Raw genomic sequence first — 14,502 nt, 5'->3', positions numbered from 1 at the left:
ATGGGCAAGAATTTATTCAGCAACCATTGCCCAGGAAACACCTGCGCGATTCTGTTCACACTCAATAACAATATCATATTAATTTAGCTCTAAAATTGTATGTTGAGTTAAATATGAATGTAAAAATTCATTTTGATAGGTTAGAGAGTAAGAGAGTTGGAGAGAAAAAGAGCGCAAGTCTCTGAGGAGAAAATGGTGGAGAAAATTTTGGTGGGCACGTGAAAACAACAGTCACTCTATATTTTACTGTGTTATTTTGCGTGAAATTTTTTGTTTTTATTTGGTGAATGAATTGTAGCCTCATGTGAATGTATTTGCATTTTTTAGAATTCAATACTAAGCTTTTACTGTGTTGCTCCAACTTTATCTTGTTTATCTTTGAGTCTGAGCAATAGCTCCGTGAACCTCATGTGAATGTATTTTCATGTTTTAGAATTCAATACTAAGTTTTTATTGTATTGCTCCAACTTTATCTTGTTTATCTTTGAGTCTGTGTAATAGCTTCGCGAAATCCAGGTCCACGAAATCCAAGTTTGTGAAATAACTTCTCCGTGCACCAAGGTAGCTACGGGAAATTATCTCTGCAGTGTGCAAAGCTAGGGTGGGCGAAGCTAGCTGCGGGAAAGTAGCTTTGCGAAAATCATAGCTCTCTGCCCCTTCGTAAATTTCCTAATAATATATCTAACATTAAGGAATAATATTTCTTATTGGATTTAATTTTCAATGTTGATGAGTTTAGGGAGTTATAACTTTCTTTAAATATGATTTCATAATGATTGATTTTAAAATAGTTAGGGAATGTGGAGCAGGGATTTTCTTCCTTGGTATAAATAATTAGTTAAATAGGATTACCTTAAAAATATTAACTTAATTTATATTAATTCAAATTAAACTAAAATATTTAAATAATTAGTTAAATAAAATTACATTAAAAACATTAACTCAACTAAACACGTTAACTTAACTAAACTAGTGAAATTAAATTAAATTGGATTAACTCAAATTAAACTAGGATATTTAAATACCGAATTCTGACACTGATTGGAATTAGATTCTTCAAAAAAAAAATGACAACGTGACTGTGTCGTTCAATCTTTCTTTATTTTGACGAATAGCACGGGGTTTTCATGTTTCTTGTGTCGTTTTGACTGAACTTACTGAAACTTTGAAACTTTCATCGTCGTGGATCACGACGGTCGTTAGCTTTTTTACTTTATGACTTTGTGGCGAAAACAAACGTATAAAAAATATCGAAATTTACGTGTTTATTTGAGCTATGTAGATAAAATATTTTCAAGATAGAATGAAGACATGACAGTTTAATTTCTAAACTATTCCAATAAAAATGACCGTTGTGCGTAGAAATCGTTAGAAAAGAAAAGGCGCTATTTCGTCGTATCTTCATGTTTCAGGTGTGAGTTTGAACTCAGTGAGCTTAACTCCATTGTAAGTCCAATGTAGATTTCCTGAATATTCAAGAATCTGATGGACATAGGTGCAGTCAAAAAATTGACCATGTCCATGTCCATCAGATTCTCGAATAATAGAAGAATCTGTAATCTACTTAAAGATGACCATTTAAACTCATTTTGAAATTGTTTAGATTAAATTGTCGATAAAATCCACAATTTTATCCCACGTAATCTTAACAGCCTCGCAATAAACGCAAACTCAAACTCCTAGGCAAGTGCCTAGAACAGTCTTCATTTTACTCTTAACGATCATGTTCCACCAGATTTCCATAATATTTTAATATTTTCCTGTTTATTTTTACCTGTATATTTAATATTTAATATTTAATACTTCCATAATATATTAGCTTTTAACTTTTTGGCATTTTGCAACATCCCTGTGACCATGATCGATGACTAGTGCACGTGTCATTGTCCATCTGTCTCGTATGTGGTCCACTGTTCAAGCTTTTTCGACCTCTTATGTCCGGTCCTTGTGATCAAGGCCTGTGGGATCTTCCATGGATCTTCGTTCCAGGTCACTGACCAAATGAGAATTATGTTTTTGATGATGGAGCAGGGATGGAATTGCAATGTGACGCGCAAATTAAATTCTGTTAATGGATAATTAACTTGGTTGAATTGCGGCAATATTTTTAGTGATTTGGAAATTTTTAAATTTAATGTTTATTTATTATTGCAAAGTTTGCGTTAGGTTAGAGTTGACAGGATAGGTTTTACATTATTTTTATGGGATTGAATTGAATAAGCATGGAGATATTTTTAATATTTTTCAATAATAATTACTCAAATATAATTGGATTGGTGATATGTTTTATAGCTATTGGATTATAATTTAATAATTTGATTGGTGATATGTTTTATAGTTATTGGATTATAATTTAATATTGGATATGTTGAAGATATAATCTCACCAAACTTAAAAAAAGAATTCAATATTAAAAAACTGTGTAAAAAATATGTATAGTTTTTTGTAATTCAAATTTGAATAAATCTCAAATTAAAAATCTATAAAAATAATTTCTATATATTAAAAACTTTATAAATAATAATAATAATAATATCTATTTTTAAGGTCACAGCCAAGCCACACACCAAATTTGTGTATGAGACCCTCTTGTTTTGTGGGACAAGGGACCCACCTTGGGGTAGCGACTTGACTAGTAAGTCTACGAAGACATACAAACTTTACCCCCCTCTAGTTTTAAACCTATGACCTCTTAAGAGGAAACACATGCTTTGAACCATTAAGCTCACTCAAATAGTATAATCTTATTACAATCTTATTACTTTTATGTAATATTATACATGAAATATTACTTAATTTATATTAAATATATTTTATATTCTTATCTAATTAATTGAATTAAAAACCATACTTTAAAAAATAAATAAATAAAAACCGTTTTATTGCACATATTTTTTTTTCCAATAAAGACAAATTCGCCCACGTCACTTATATTTGAAAACCATACCAATGATTTAATAAAGACAAACTTGTTCATTTCACTTAGGTTTGAAAACCATAAAAATGGTCATTATCAAGTTGTTAAGTATAATTTCTAATAGCTACTATACATAGACACTCTTGCAAATAAATGAACTAAGTTACTAATTTAAAAAATCATGTTGGGTTAGGTAGTTATGATATCTTATTAATTATGTATTTGCTTTGGTTTTTGTAATTTGTTTTCTCTGTTTTCTTCCTCTCTAATTTTACATTTCTCAATTTTTTTTTTGAGATTACTCATTTTTTTTCTTCTGAAGTTACAAATAGATTTGAAAAACATTTTAATCCAAAATACTCAAGAGTTAAAGGGACAAAATTTTTTAGTGTGTTACAAGAGATTAATCACAAGATTTAAGTATAACATATTATGATATAAAATTATCATAAATTTAATTGGTTGAGGATGTTAAATGTGTATATACATTAAGATATTTTTCAAGAGTGGAAATGTATGTAAATGCCAATAAGTATCAATCCATAATAAACAACAAAATACTTATTTTATGATAAATCTTACATTGCTAAAATTAAAAAAACTCATAAAAATTAACTACATTATAATTTTATTTTCATTTATTATTATAATTAATTTTAAAATAATTATATAAGTTAAACATATATTTGAGAAAACATTGAACAATTTTTAACCATGGAAATTTATTCCTACCATGGAGATTCTTAATATGTAAATAAGTTTTATTATACTACCATATGTTATCAATACCACATACCCACAAAATCATAACTCACTATAATAATTTATATGATATTTCATTAATTAATCAATTTATTATAATAATAAAAAAAATATAATTACTTTAAAAATCAATTTTTTAATTCGTATATACTATTTAAAAAGACTTTTAAAATATTTAATAGAAATTAAATCTCTAATATCTACTTAATATTTTTTATAATTAAATTAAAATTCTATAAATTTATTTCGAAACCAACACACACTTGATTAATTTCAATAACCATCCAAAAAATTTAACTGCCTTCATAACTTACAAAGTAATTTAAATAACCTTGGGTCAACATCGATTTACCAAACACCTATTGACTTATGAAAACAATGAAATGCATTGTCCTCAACCATGCTTTGTACATTTCCGGTCTGTCACATGAGACCAATGGCAGCATCAAAGGTGAAAAAAAAAAAAGCCTTTTAAAAGAAGTGCAAATAAGTACAATTTTATCCAACTTCGAGGGTTAAGAGGATGCCTTTAACTTTGGGTTCCATCCGTAACTAAGTCGATCATTTGGCATGTCCACTGGACTCACTGCTACTACAAAAAACTCTAGACCAATGTTAATGTGCATGACGATCTCTGGACCAATGTTAATGAAATTTAGACCAATATTAATGTGCATGACGATTTTGGGAAGAGTGTAAGTGTTGTTAGGGATTATTACTTTGTTTTTAGTGTGATTTTTTTGAATGTTTTTTGGTGAGTTTTTTAGGTTTAATTTTTCTAAAATTTTGTAAGAATTTATTGAAATTACAAGTTTGATGGGTAACCCCTACACACTCAAAATACTCTAAAGTTTTTTCAATATGTAGAATCCATATACAATCAATAAATTAGTGTAAATAATATGAATCAAGATTTCACCTCAAATTTTTTTGTGAAAGTAAAATCCAAAAAATCATACTCACAAACCATTTCATACCATCGTAAAGATGTTTTTCATTTTTTGAGCCTCGTTCCTGGCCCCAAAGAATCCAATTAGAATCCAATCAGTGATTCAACAGAAACAAGAGGTAAACGAAGTTAGGTTAAGGAATAGCAAGTTATTTGGCCAACACTGAATCACCATGGGAAACAACTAGACTTACAGATAAGGAAAAACCCTCGTTCTATGAAGCACACAACAACTAGATTCCACCATCCATATCAACTGTCAAATTCGTCATGGGCTGAACAAAGTTCTGCAACAGCTTTATGAATAATACATTTATACAAACCCGCCGAAGCTAACCGATATTGAAATAGAAACCATTAAACCCTAGGTTTTAGGTATGTAAGCTTTGAGATGAATCCTCTTGCTCAATGTGAATATTTCTACCATCTTGTGGACTCTATGGAACGACCCTTTTGCCTTTGCTTAAGAGTCTCTTCAATGAATGGAGACGGATGCAAGGGGACATGAGTGATTGCCCACTTGGTTAAAACACCTAGTGATTATCGCTGGAATAAAGCCTGGGAGAAGAAAAACCTTCGACTCTACGCGGTATGTCAATGATGAACTTGTCCAGGGTTGCACGAGAAGTGGATGCGGTCCCTTTGTTGAAGAAGGGAGAGTTCGACACGGACGGAACCCTCTTTTGTGTTGCCCTGGGAAGCATTTTGGTGGGATGAGTCGGAGATGGGAGAGCCTCATCGTGCCTGCCTGAATGACAGAGATGGATGTCAAAATCGAGTTCCATGGAGGACGATGCGATGCCCTCTGAAATGGTGGGTAGGGGAGCCTTCTGCTCCGTTTCAGAGCCACTCCCTGACGTAGTCTCCTTGCCACCTACTATAACCATGACGAACCGGAGGGCGTATCGGGCTGAGTGCTGGCTGGACACAAAGGGCAAGTTGAATGCGAGTGGAGCCACATGTCAATGTAGTCGGTGTGAAAGCTGTGGTGGCATTGTTGACATAGATTTTCATTAATGTCAATATGGCAATATTTGAGGAGCTAAGAGGAGTAGATAGAGCCATCAGAGGAGCAAACAGAGCTATCGGAGGAGCAAAGAGAAAACAAAGCCATTGAGGAAGCAATAAAAGCTATCAGAGCCATTGGAGTAAGCAGATAGAGCTATCAGAGCAAGAATGCCAAAGAATGCACTATTGGGAGCAATATATGCCACAAAAGGGTTATATGCATGCATTAACACTATCGGAGGAAAAAACTCACATATATATGCATTTACACTATCGGAGGTGGAAGACTTGGTTGTATTGCAAATACACTATCGGAGGCAGAAATCATAGGTGTATTGGAAATTAGTATAGGCGGAAGGTTTAATGTTATCGAGTCCATAGAACCCATATAGCATCACCCCTGTGTATTTACTTGTTTATCGCCAAATGCTATTTACACAAAGAAATCACGCTAAACACTTAGCGGATTCGAGAAAGCGGACTTGAATTTTTATGCACAGGAGTGTTGAGTCTTATCGAGTCCGGCACATAGTATCACATCGCTATAAGTGAGTGGTCTACATTAAGGTCTAGACCTGAACCTTTGCGATTTGCGATTGCCGACATATATCACATCAGCACTTTAGGAGCAGGAGTTATAAAGTGTTAAGTGGCCCATTGCAATCATCGATAGCGATTAGCGATATCGCATTAGACCTCCGCCAAAGGCAAGCACCGATTGCAATGAATGTTGCGGACCCAATGCAACATTACAATTGACTTAATGCTATATCGTATCTGCCATGTCGAAAGTGACCATTGCAAGTTATAAAGGGATGACGCGATATGCTACGACTACCGATTGTGATTACACTGCGGACCCGATGCAGGTACAAATGAGGGTGCAATAAATTTGAAGTCCGCCAGTTTAGCATTTTGGTCGTTCTTTTCATATGTTCCCGTATATTACATTTCCGACCATAAAAAGGTAGGCCCGCATTACCTGAGCATCCGACCCTCCACTGTTGATCATCCCCTTGTAGATCCAACGGTCTACATATATTTCGAGTGGACATATAACTCAAGGAATACCCGCCCGAAAAAGAAGTATCCTCTTCCTTCTCGCTGCTATGTGTAGCTTGCCTAGTGGAATCGAAAGCCATCCGCTTAATACCAGTTCCTGCTTAAGGCCCTTCCGAAATACCACTTTTGGTATAAGAATAATTGCAATGCGCAGGTTTTATAGGCCAAAAAGGCTTATGATAACAGTTCCGATAGTTCAGGAGGCATGAACGAAAGTCGATTGCGATTGCGATTGGGACGTAGCATGTGGGTCCGTCCTAATTGGTACAATCTCTCCGTTAAACAATAAAGTCCTGTATATGCCTATTATCATTAAAAGGAAAAAAGTGGCTCTGTTACAGTTTTAACACGCACCAGTGAGCAAGAAGAGGTAGAGGAAGCCACAGTGACTGAAAAGCCAGGAAGCCAAAGGGTAAGCCAGTGCAGAGGAAACCAAAAAGTCCAAGTAATGAGGAAGAGGAAAGCCAAAGGACAAGCCAATGTAGAGGAAGCTAAAGCTGAAGAGCCAGTGGAAAGCGAAAACGAACAGTTAGAGGCATTAGGAATACAAAAATAGGAAAAAACAAGGAGGTGGTGTGTGAATAATCAGTGTAAGAGGAAGTCGAAGTTTAGGAAGAGGCAGCAGAGTTAGGAGAAGCGGGAGAATAGGAGTGAAGCGGAAGCTCAGCAGGTTTGGGAGCAGTGAACAACAACAAAACAGTTTATACCAGGTTAGGGTTGGAGCTGACGTGGTTGGAGCCTCAGAACTAGAAGGATTGGAATCCTTGGGAGTTGGTGCTCCTAAGTGCAGAACTATTGCCTTAGCGAAACAAAGTTGGTGCTCTGGAGGTTGGAGCCTCACAAAAGTCCAAGTTGGTTCTTGGCAACTGATTGCAACTATTTATATATTGTATCTATTTCATTGCACTGTTTATGTTAATAAAAGAATTTATTCCAACTATCTATTTTTGTGTTCCATATATACTTGTTTTGGTGTTAAAAAGAAAAATTAGTAAGAAATATTGATTCACCCCCCCCCGTATTTCCAATAATTGGTATCAGACTGGGCTTCTTCATATTAACCTAACAGATTGAAGAAGGATTCGTAGTCATGATGAGAAATCACGTAGTGTCAGGAAAACTTCCTTTGTTCGATGGCACCAACTTTGGATTCTGGAGAAAGAGAATGACCTACTACTTAATGTCCCTTGTACCTGAAGTCTGGCATTTTGTTCTAAATGAGTACCAAATTCCTGCCACTCTTCCAACAGATCAAGATGAGAGGAAAGCCTACATTGCAAATGAAAAAGCCTTGAACTCAAAGCTAGAAATGTAGGATAAGCTAGTTGGCTTATATGATGGAGACTCAAAAGTCAAGAAGGCAAAGCTTCAAACTCACAGAAGGAAATTTGAAAGTCTGAAGATGGAAGATGAAGAAGATATTGCATCATACTTCCTCTAGGTAGCTGAAGTGGTCAATTCTCTTAAAGGATTGGACGAAAAGATTGAAGAAAATACCGTTGTTCAAAAGGTCTTAAGATCTCTTCCAGACATATTTGGCTCCAAAATAAGCACCATAGAAGAAACAAAGGATCTAGATACTCTCAAAATGGATGAACTCCATGGAATCCTCACTGCCTATGAGATGAGAAAAGGTGGCCCAAGCTCTAAAGATGCAGCATTCAAGGCCTCAAAATCAAAGAAGTGGAAAGAAAGGAATGACGATAGTGATGACTCCGATGTGGAATCCAAATTGGCTCAATTTGTACGAAAGATGAAGAAAGGATCTAGGATAAAAGGTAAGTACCCTCTTATCTATTTTAAATGTGGAAAAATATGTCATTATGCTGCAAAATGTCCTCATAAATATGATAGTGATGATGAAGGAAATTCTAAAAGAAGGGTATACAAAAAGAAGGGGACCAATAAGAAGAACTTCTTCTGTAAGCAAGATGAGTTTGATGATGATGAATTTGTAGTCATCAAAAGGAAATCAGATGAGGAAAGTGACCATGATGAAAGCCAAGAAACATTATTCATGGCATTCTCAAATGAAGATGACTCGGGGCTAGAAGGAATGTAGATGAACTGTTAATAAGTGCCATTGAAGAAAATGAGAAATTACAGAATAAAATCATTTCTTTCAAGGTAGAAAACAAGGAAACAAGAAGAAGAGAATATCTCTTGGAAACAAAGCTAAAACAAAAAGAAGAGACTTGCGAAGAACGTGAAGCCGAACTAGTATCTCTGAGGAAGGAATTGGAGCAAGTTAAAAAAAGGTTGGAAAAGCTCTCAAATACTTGAGACTATCCTGAAAAGTCAAAAACCTCAACATGACAAGTCTAGAATAGGTTTTAAAGGAGAATCATCAAGCACTAAGAATAGTGTGAAAATATATGCCGATGCACTTTCCAGTAACCCAAAAGAAGAAAAAGTATGTCATCAAAGGCACATCCCAGATCCTAAGAATGAAGAGAGAATAATACCAAAGAAGAATGTGGATTCGAATCATGGATACTATAGCAAAAACAAACTAGTATTCCATCAAAGGCCCATCTCAAATCCAAAGAATGAAGTGGAAGTAATTCCAAGGAAGGAAATTGACTCAAACTGTAGCTACTACAATAGGTACAAAACTATCTTTCTTGGACATTGTTTCCATTATAAAAACTTTGGTCATCAAACCAGACATTGCATGGCTCGCAAGAGTGAAACGACAAAGCTAAAGGATCAAATAATCAAACCATATGGCCCCAAAAGGCAGGGACAAATCAGAACCTTCAATTCGTTTGATCCCTTGACCAAATTTGATCTAATTTGCTCATTATGCTACAATAATGGACACTATGAACAAAACTGCCCATTCAAAAGCAGAAAAGCAAGTAGTGAGAATCCCAACATGGATAAATGTGGCCTGGCTCTATATGCTCAAAATAATGAAAATCATTGGTTTGTAGATAGTGGGTGCTCCAGACACATGACAGGGTACAAAAGGAAGTTTGTCTCATTGATCAAAAAGGAAGGAAATGTGTCCTTTGGAAGTGGATCTAGCAGAATTGCAGGAAAAGGAACTGTTACACTCATCAATGGAAAAGGAAAAGCTCAAGATGCTTTGCTAGTAGACGAGCTCAAACACAACCTTCTGAGTGTCAGCCAAATCTGTGATCAAGGACATGATGTTGTCTTTAGCACCAAAGACTATGAAATAAGGAACTCTTCCTCCGGGGAACTTGCGGCGAAAGAGGTTTAGAACACCAGACAACATTTACATTCTGAACAAGATTCAAGAAAATAAATGCTACCTGTGTCAGACAAATGAAAGTTGGTTGTGGCATAAGCGACTTGGACATACAAGTTTGGAATATCTAATCAATATCAGCAAGATTAAAGCTGTATGAGACATCCCAAGGCTATTCAAACCAAATCAAGGAGTATGTGGTCCTTGTCAACATGGAAAGAAAACCAGAACCAAACACATGATCAAGGAGCTCTATACATCAAGGAGCTCTGGATGAAGTTTCTCCAGAAATATCATCCAGAAGAGCAGATTATTTGAAATAGAGATGAAGGGATGCAAACCCGAAGAAGGATGATAATTACACCAAAGAGAAATGTTATTGTTCTTTTATCCATGATAGAACCAGAAACATTTTCACAAGCAAGTAAGGATCCTCATTGGATAAAAGCCATGGAAGAAGAAATGTCACAAATTGAGAAGAACGAGACATGGGAGATGGTACCTCATCCAAAGGATAAAAACATAATAGGAACCAAATGGGTGTTCAAAAATAAAATGAATGAAGAAGGACAAGTTATCAGAAACAAGGCAGGGCTTGTCTGCAAAGGCTATTCACAAATTGAAGGAATTGACTTTGAATAGACATTTGCACCAGTAGCTCATATGGAAGCTATCAGGATGTTCTTAGCATTTGCTTGCTCAAAAGGATTCAAAATCTATCAAATAGATGTAAAATCAGCATTTTTGTATGGAGAACTCAAGGAAGAAGTATACATGGAGCAACCAAAAGGGTTTGATCTAATGGAAGGAAAAGACTTAGTCTGTAAGTTGAAAAAGGCATTATATGGGTTGAAAAAAGCTCCTAGAGCTTGGTATGCAAGATCGGATCACTATAGACAACAACAAGGCTTCAAGAAGGGAGTGGCAGGGAGTAATCTCTACATAAAGACGGATGAAGGTAAGCTACTAGTCACATTTGTTTATGTTGATGATCTGATTTTTGCTGGCAATAATGATGAAATGAGCCATGAATTTTCTCAAAACATGTCAAGAGAATTCGAGATGTCAATGATAGGAGAGTTATCTCACTTCCTTGGGCTACAAATATCTCAAACCAGAGCATAATTGTTTATATCTCAAGCCAAATATCTTAAAGACATGCTTAAAAGATATGGAATGGAAGACTGTGCACCCATGAGCACACCTATGACCACAAATTGCAAATTGAGCAAAGATGATGACTCCCCTCCAACAAATGAAACTCATTACAAGACCTCACATAATGTAGGCAGTAGGAATGGTGGGAAGATTTGTTAGCTGTAAAAAGGCTTCTAAACAATCCCATTTGTTAGCTATAAAAAGAATTCTCAGATATCTGAAAGGAACTCTGGATTTCGGTCTTTGATACTCTAAGAGCTCAACACTGACTGTAACTACATACATCGATGTTGATTGGGGTGGAAGTGTAGATCATCGGAAAAGTACTAGTGGAAATGCATTCTTCCTATGAGACTGTTTAGTATCTTGGCTTAGCAAAAAAATAGACATTCATATCATTATCCACAGTCGAAGCCGAGTATATAGTTGTAGTAGACTGTTGTACTCAAATACTATGGATGAATGAAGCTCTAAAAGATGTCAATGTAGGTACAGATCAACCAATTACCATCTATTGTGATAACACAAGGGCTATCAGTCTCAGCAAAAATCCAATGATGTACTCAAAGACCAAACATATACCAGTCAAGTATCATTTCCTTCGTGAACAAGTAGCTGAACAAAACATCATCTTGGAATATATCAATACTAAGGAGCAGATAGCTGATATTTTCACAAAGCCTCTTCCTCGAGAAGAATTTGAACATCTTCGTCAAAAGATGGGGGTTATTTCTTTATCATCACTCAAGCTCATTCATAAAGATGTTGCAGGACAAGGGGAGCAATTCGACAGGGGGAGTCTGTATGCATTCCTTTCCCATTGATGTCAAAGGGGGAGAGAAGAAGAATATTGCCATCAATAACAAAGGGGGAGATTATTGACATAGATTATCATTGATGTCAATATGGCAATATTCGAGGAGCCAAGAGCAGATAGAGCCATCAGAGAAGCAAACAGAGCTATCGGAGGAGCAAAGAGTAGACAGGGCCATTGAGGAAGCAATCAGAGCTATTGGAGCCATCAGAGGAAGAAGACAGAGCTATCGGAGCAAGAATGCCAAAGAATACACTATCGGGAGCAATCTATGCCACAAAAGGTTATATGCATGCATTAACACTATCGGAGGCCAAAACTCACATATATATGCATTTACACTATCGGAGGTGGAAGACTTGGTTGTATTGCAAATACACTATCGGAGGCGGAAATCATAGGTGTATTGGAAATTATTATAGGTGGAAGGTTTAACGCTATTGGGTCCGTAGAACTCATATAGCATCACCCTTGTGTATTTACTTATTTATCGCCAAATGCCATTTACACAAAGAAATCACGCTAAACACTTAGCGGATTTGGGAAAATGGACTTGAAATTTTATGCATGGGAATGTTGAGTCTTATCGGGTCCGGCACATAGTATCACATCACTATAAGTGAGTGGTCTACATTAAGGTCTATACTTGAGCCTTTGTGATTTGCGATCGCTGACATATATCACATCGGCACTTCAGGAGCGAGAGTTATAAAGTGTTAAATGGCTCATTGCAATTGCCAATAGCAATTAGCTATATCACTATAATGCTATATCGCGTCCGCCATGTCGGAAGTGACCATTGCAAGTTATAAAGAGATGGCGCGATATGATGTGATTGCCGATTGCGATTACACTGCAGACCCGATGCAGGTATAAATGAGGGTGCAATAAATTTAAAGTTCGTTCGTTTAACGTTTTGGTCATTTTTTCACATGTTCTCGTATATTACATTTGCGACCATAAAAAGGCGGGCCCGCATTACTTAAGCATCTGACCCTCCATCGTTGATCATCCCCTTGTAGATCCAACGATCTAAATATATTTTGGGTGGACATATAGCTCGAGGAATACTCACCTGAAAAAGCGGTATCCTCTTCCTTCCCACTGCTACGTGTCGCCTACCGAGTGGTATTAGAAGCCATCCCGCTTAAGGCCTTTCCGAAATATCACTTGTGGTATAAGAATAATTGCATTGCGTGGGGTTTTTTAGGCTGAATGTGATTGGGATGTGGCATGTGGGTTCGTTTTGATTGGTACAGTCTCTTCGTTAAACAATAAAGTCTTGTATATGCCTATTATCATTAAAAGGAAAACAAGGGATCTGTTACAGTTTTAACACGTAATAGTGAGCACGAAGAGGCAGAGGACACAACAGTGACCGAAAAGCCAGGGAGCCGAAGGGTAAGCCAGTGCAGAGGAAACCGAAAAGTCCAAGCAATGAGAAAGAGGAAAGCTAAAGGGCAAGCCAACGTAGAGGAAGCTGAAGCTGAAGAGCCAGTGGGAAGCGGAAAAGAACAGTGAGAGGCATGAGGAATACAAAAACAGGAAAAAACAAAGAAGTGGTGTGCGAATAATAAGTGTAAGAGGAAGCCGAAGTTCAGGCAGAGGCAGCAGAGTCAAGAGAAGCAGGAGAACAGGAGTGAAGCAGAAGCTCAACAGGTTTGGGAGCAGAGAACAACAACAAAACAGTTTATACCAGGTTAGGGTTGGAGCCTACAGGGTTGAAGCCTTAGAACTAAAAGGATTGGAATCCTTGGGAGTTGGTGCTTGTAAGTGCAGAACTATTGCCTTAGCAAAACAGAGTTGGTGCTCTGGAGGTTAGAGCCTCACAAAAGTCCAAGTTGGTGCTTGACAACTGATTACAACTATTTATATATTGTATCTATTTCATTGCAACTATTTATATATTGTATCTATTTCACTGCACTGTTTGTGTTAATAAAAGCATTTATTCCAGCGATCTATTTCTGTGTTCCATATATATTTGTTTTGGTGAAAAAAAACAAAATTAGTAAAAAACACTGATTCACCCTCTCTCGGTATTTCCACAGTCATTTCGGGAGCAATCTGCCTTTCTCTTTCTCCTCGAATTCGCACAGACAAACTGCACACTCCACCAGAGCTTTGTTATTCTCAGTTTGATAGACAAACGTGGGAATCCCTTCTATCGCCGACTTGCCCAGGCCGACTCTGTGCAACCTCGGGGAGTTGTGGTCGCCGACAAAGGCCAAATGGCGGCGTCGGAAAAAGCTCCTGCGGCTCAAAACCCAGCCCGCGTAGATATGCAGCCCAAGAAAGTAGAGAACAATCGCGCAGAGAACTAGGATGCCACCCATGGCTTTTCTGCCAATGGCCATCACCGTCGAATGGTGAACTGCATCAACCCCGTTGAAATCATAGCAAGAATCCATGGCCTGATACGAACTCGACACTGAAAACGCTCTGAAAAATTGCTTCTATTCTGTAATACTCGAGCCTACTTAGACGCTGGCATGCAAACTACTGTGAAAGTGGACGCACATTCCGAGGCGGCGGATACCTGCCCGGACGATAACCAGCCACCCGTCCGTCAGGCGAGTCGATGGTCATCTTCGGCTGGCTGATCCCACAGAAAC

The 14,502-nt window shown here is 36.8% G+C and overlaps 1 pseudogene; it reads right to left on the bottom strand.

Annotated features, from left to right (window-relative positions):
- Positions 1–4,999: 4,999 nt before the first annotated feature.
- On the bottom strand, positions 5,000–14,298 carry LOC149175069 (RING-H2 finger protein ATL2-like; annotated as a pseudogene).
- Between the last annotated feature and the right edge of the window lie 204 nt (positions 14,299–14,502).

This window comes from Pinus tabuliformis, chromosome 4_1 (assembly GCF_031772625.1).
Source record: "Pinus tabuliformis cultivar Carrire ecotype Pingquan chromosome 4_1, CPIR1, whole genome shotgun sequence".
NCBI lineage: Eukaryota > Viridiplantae > Streptophyta > Pinopsida > Pinales > Pinaceae > Pinus > Pinus tabuliformis.
The sequence above is the reverse complement of the archived record's forward strand: the minus strand, read 5'-3'. Positions and strand labels throughout refer to the sequence as shown.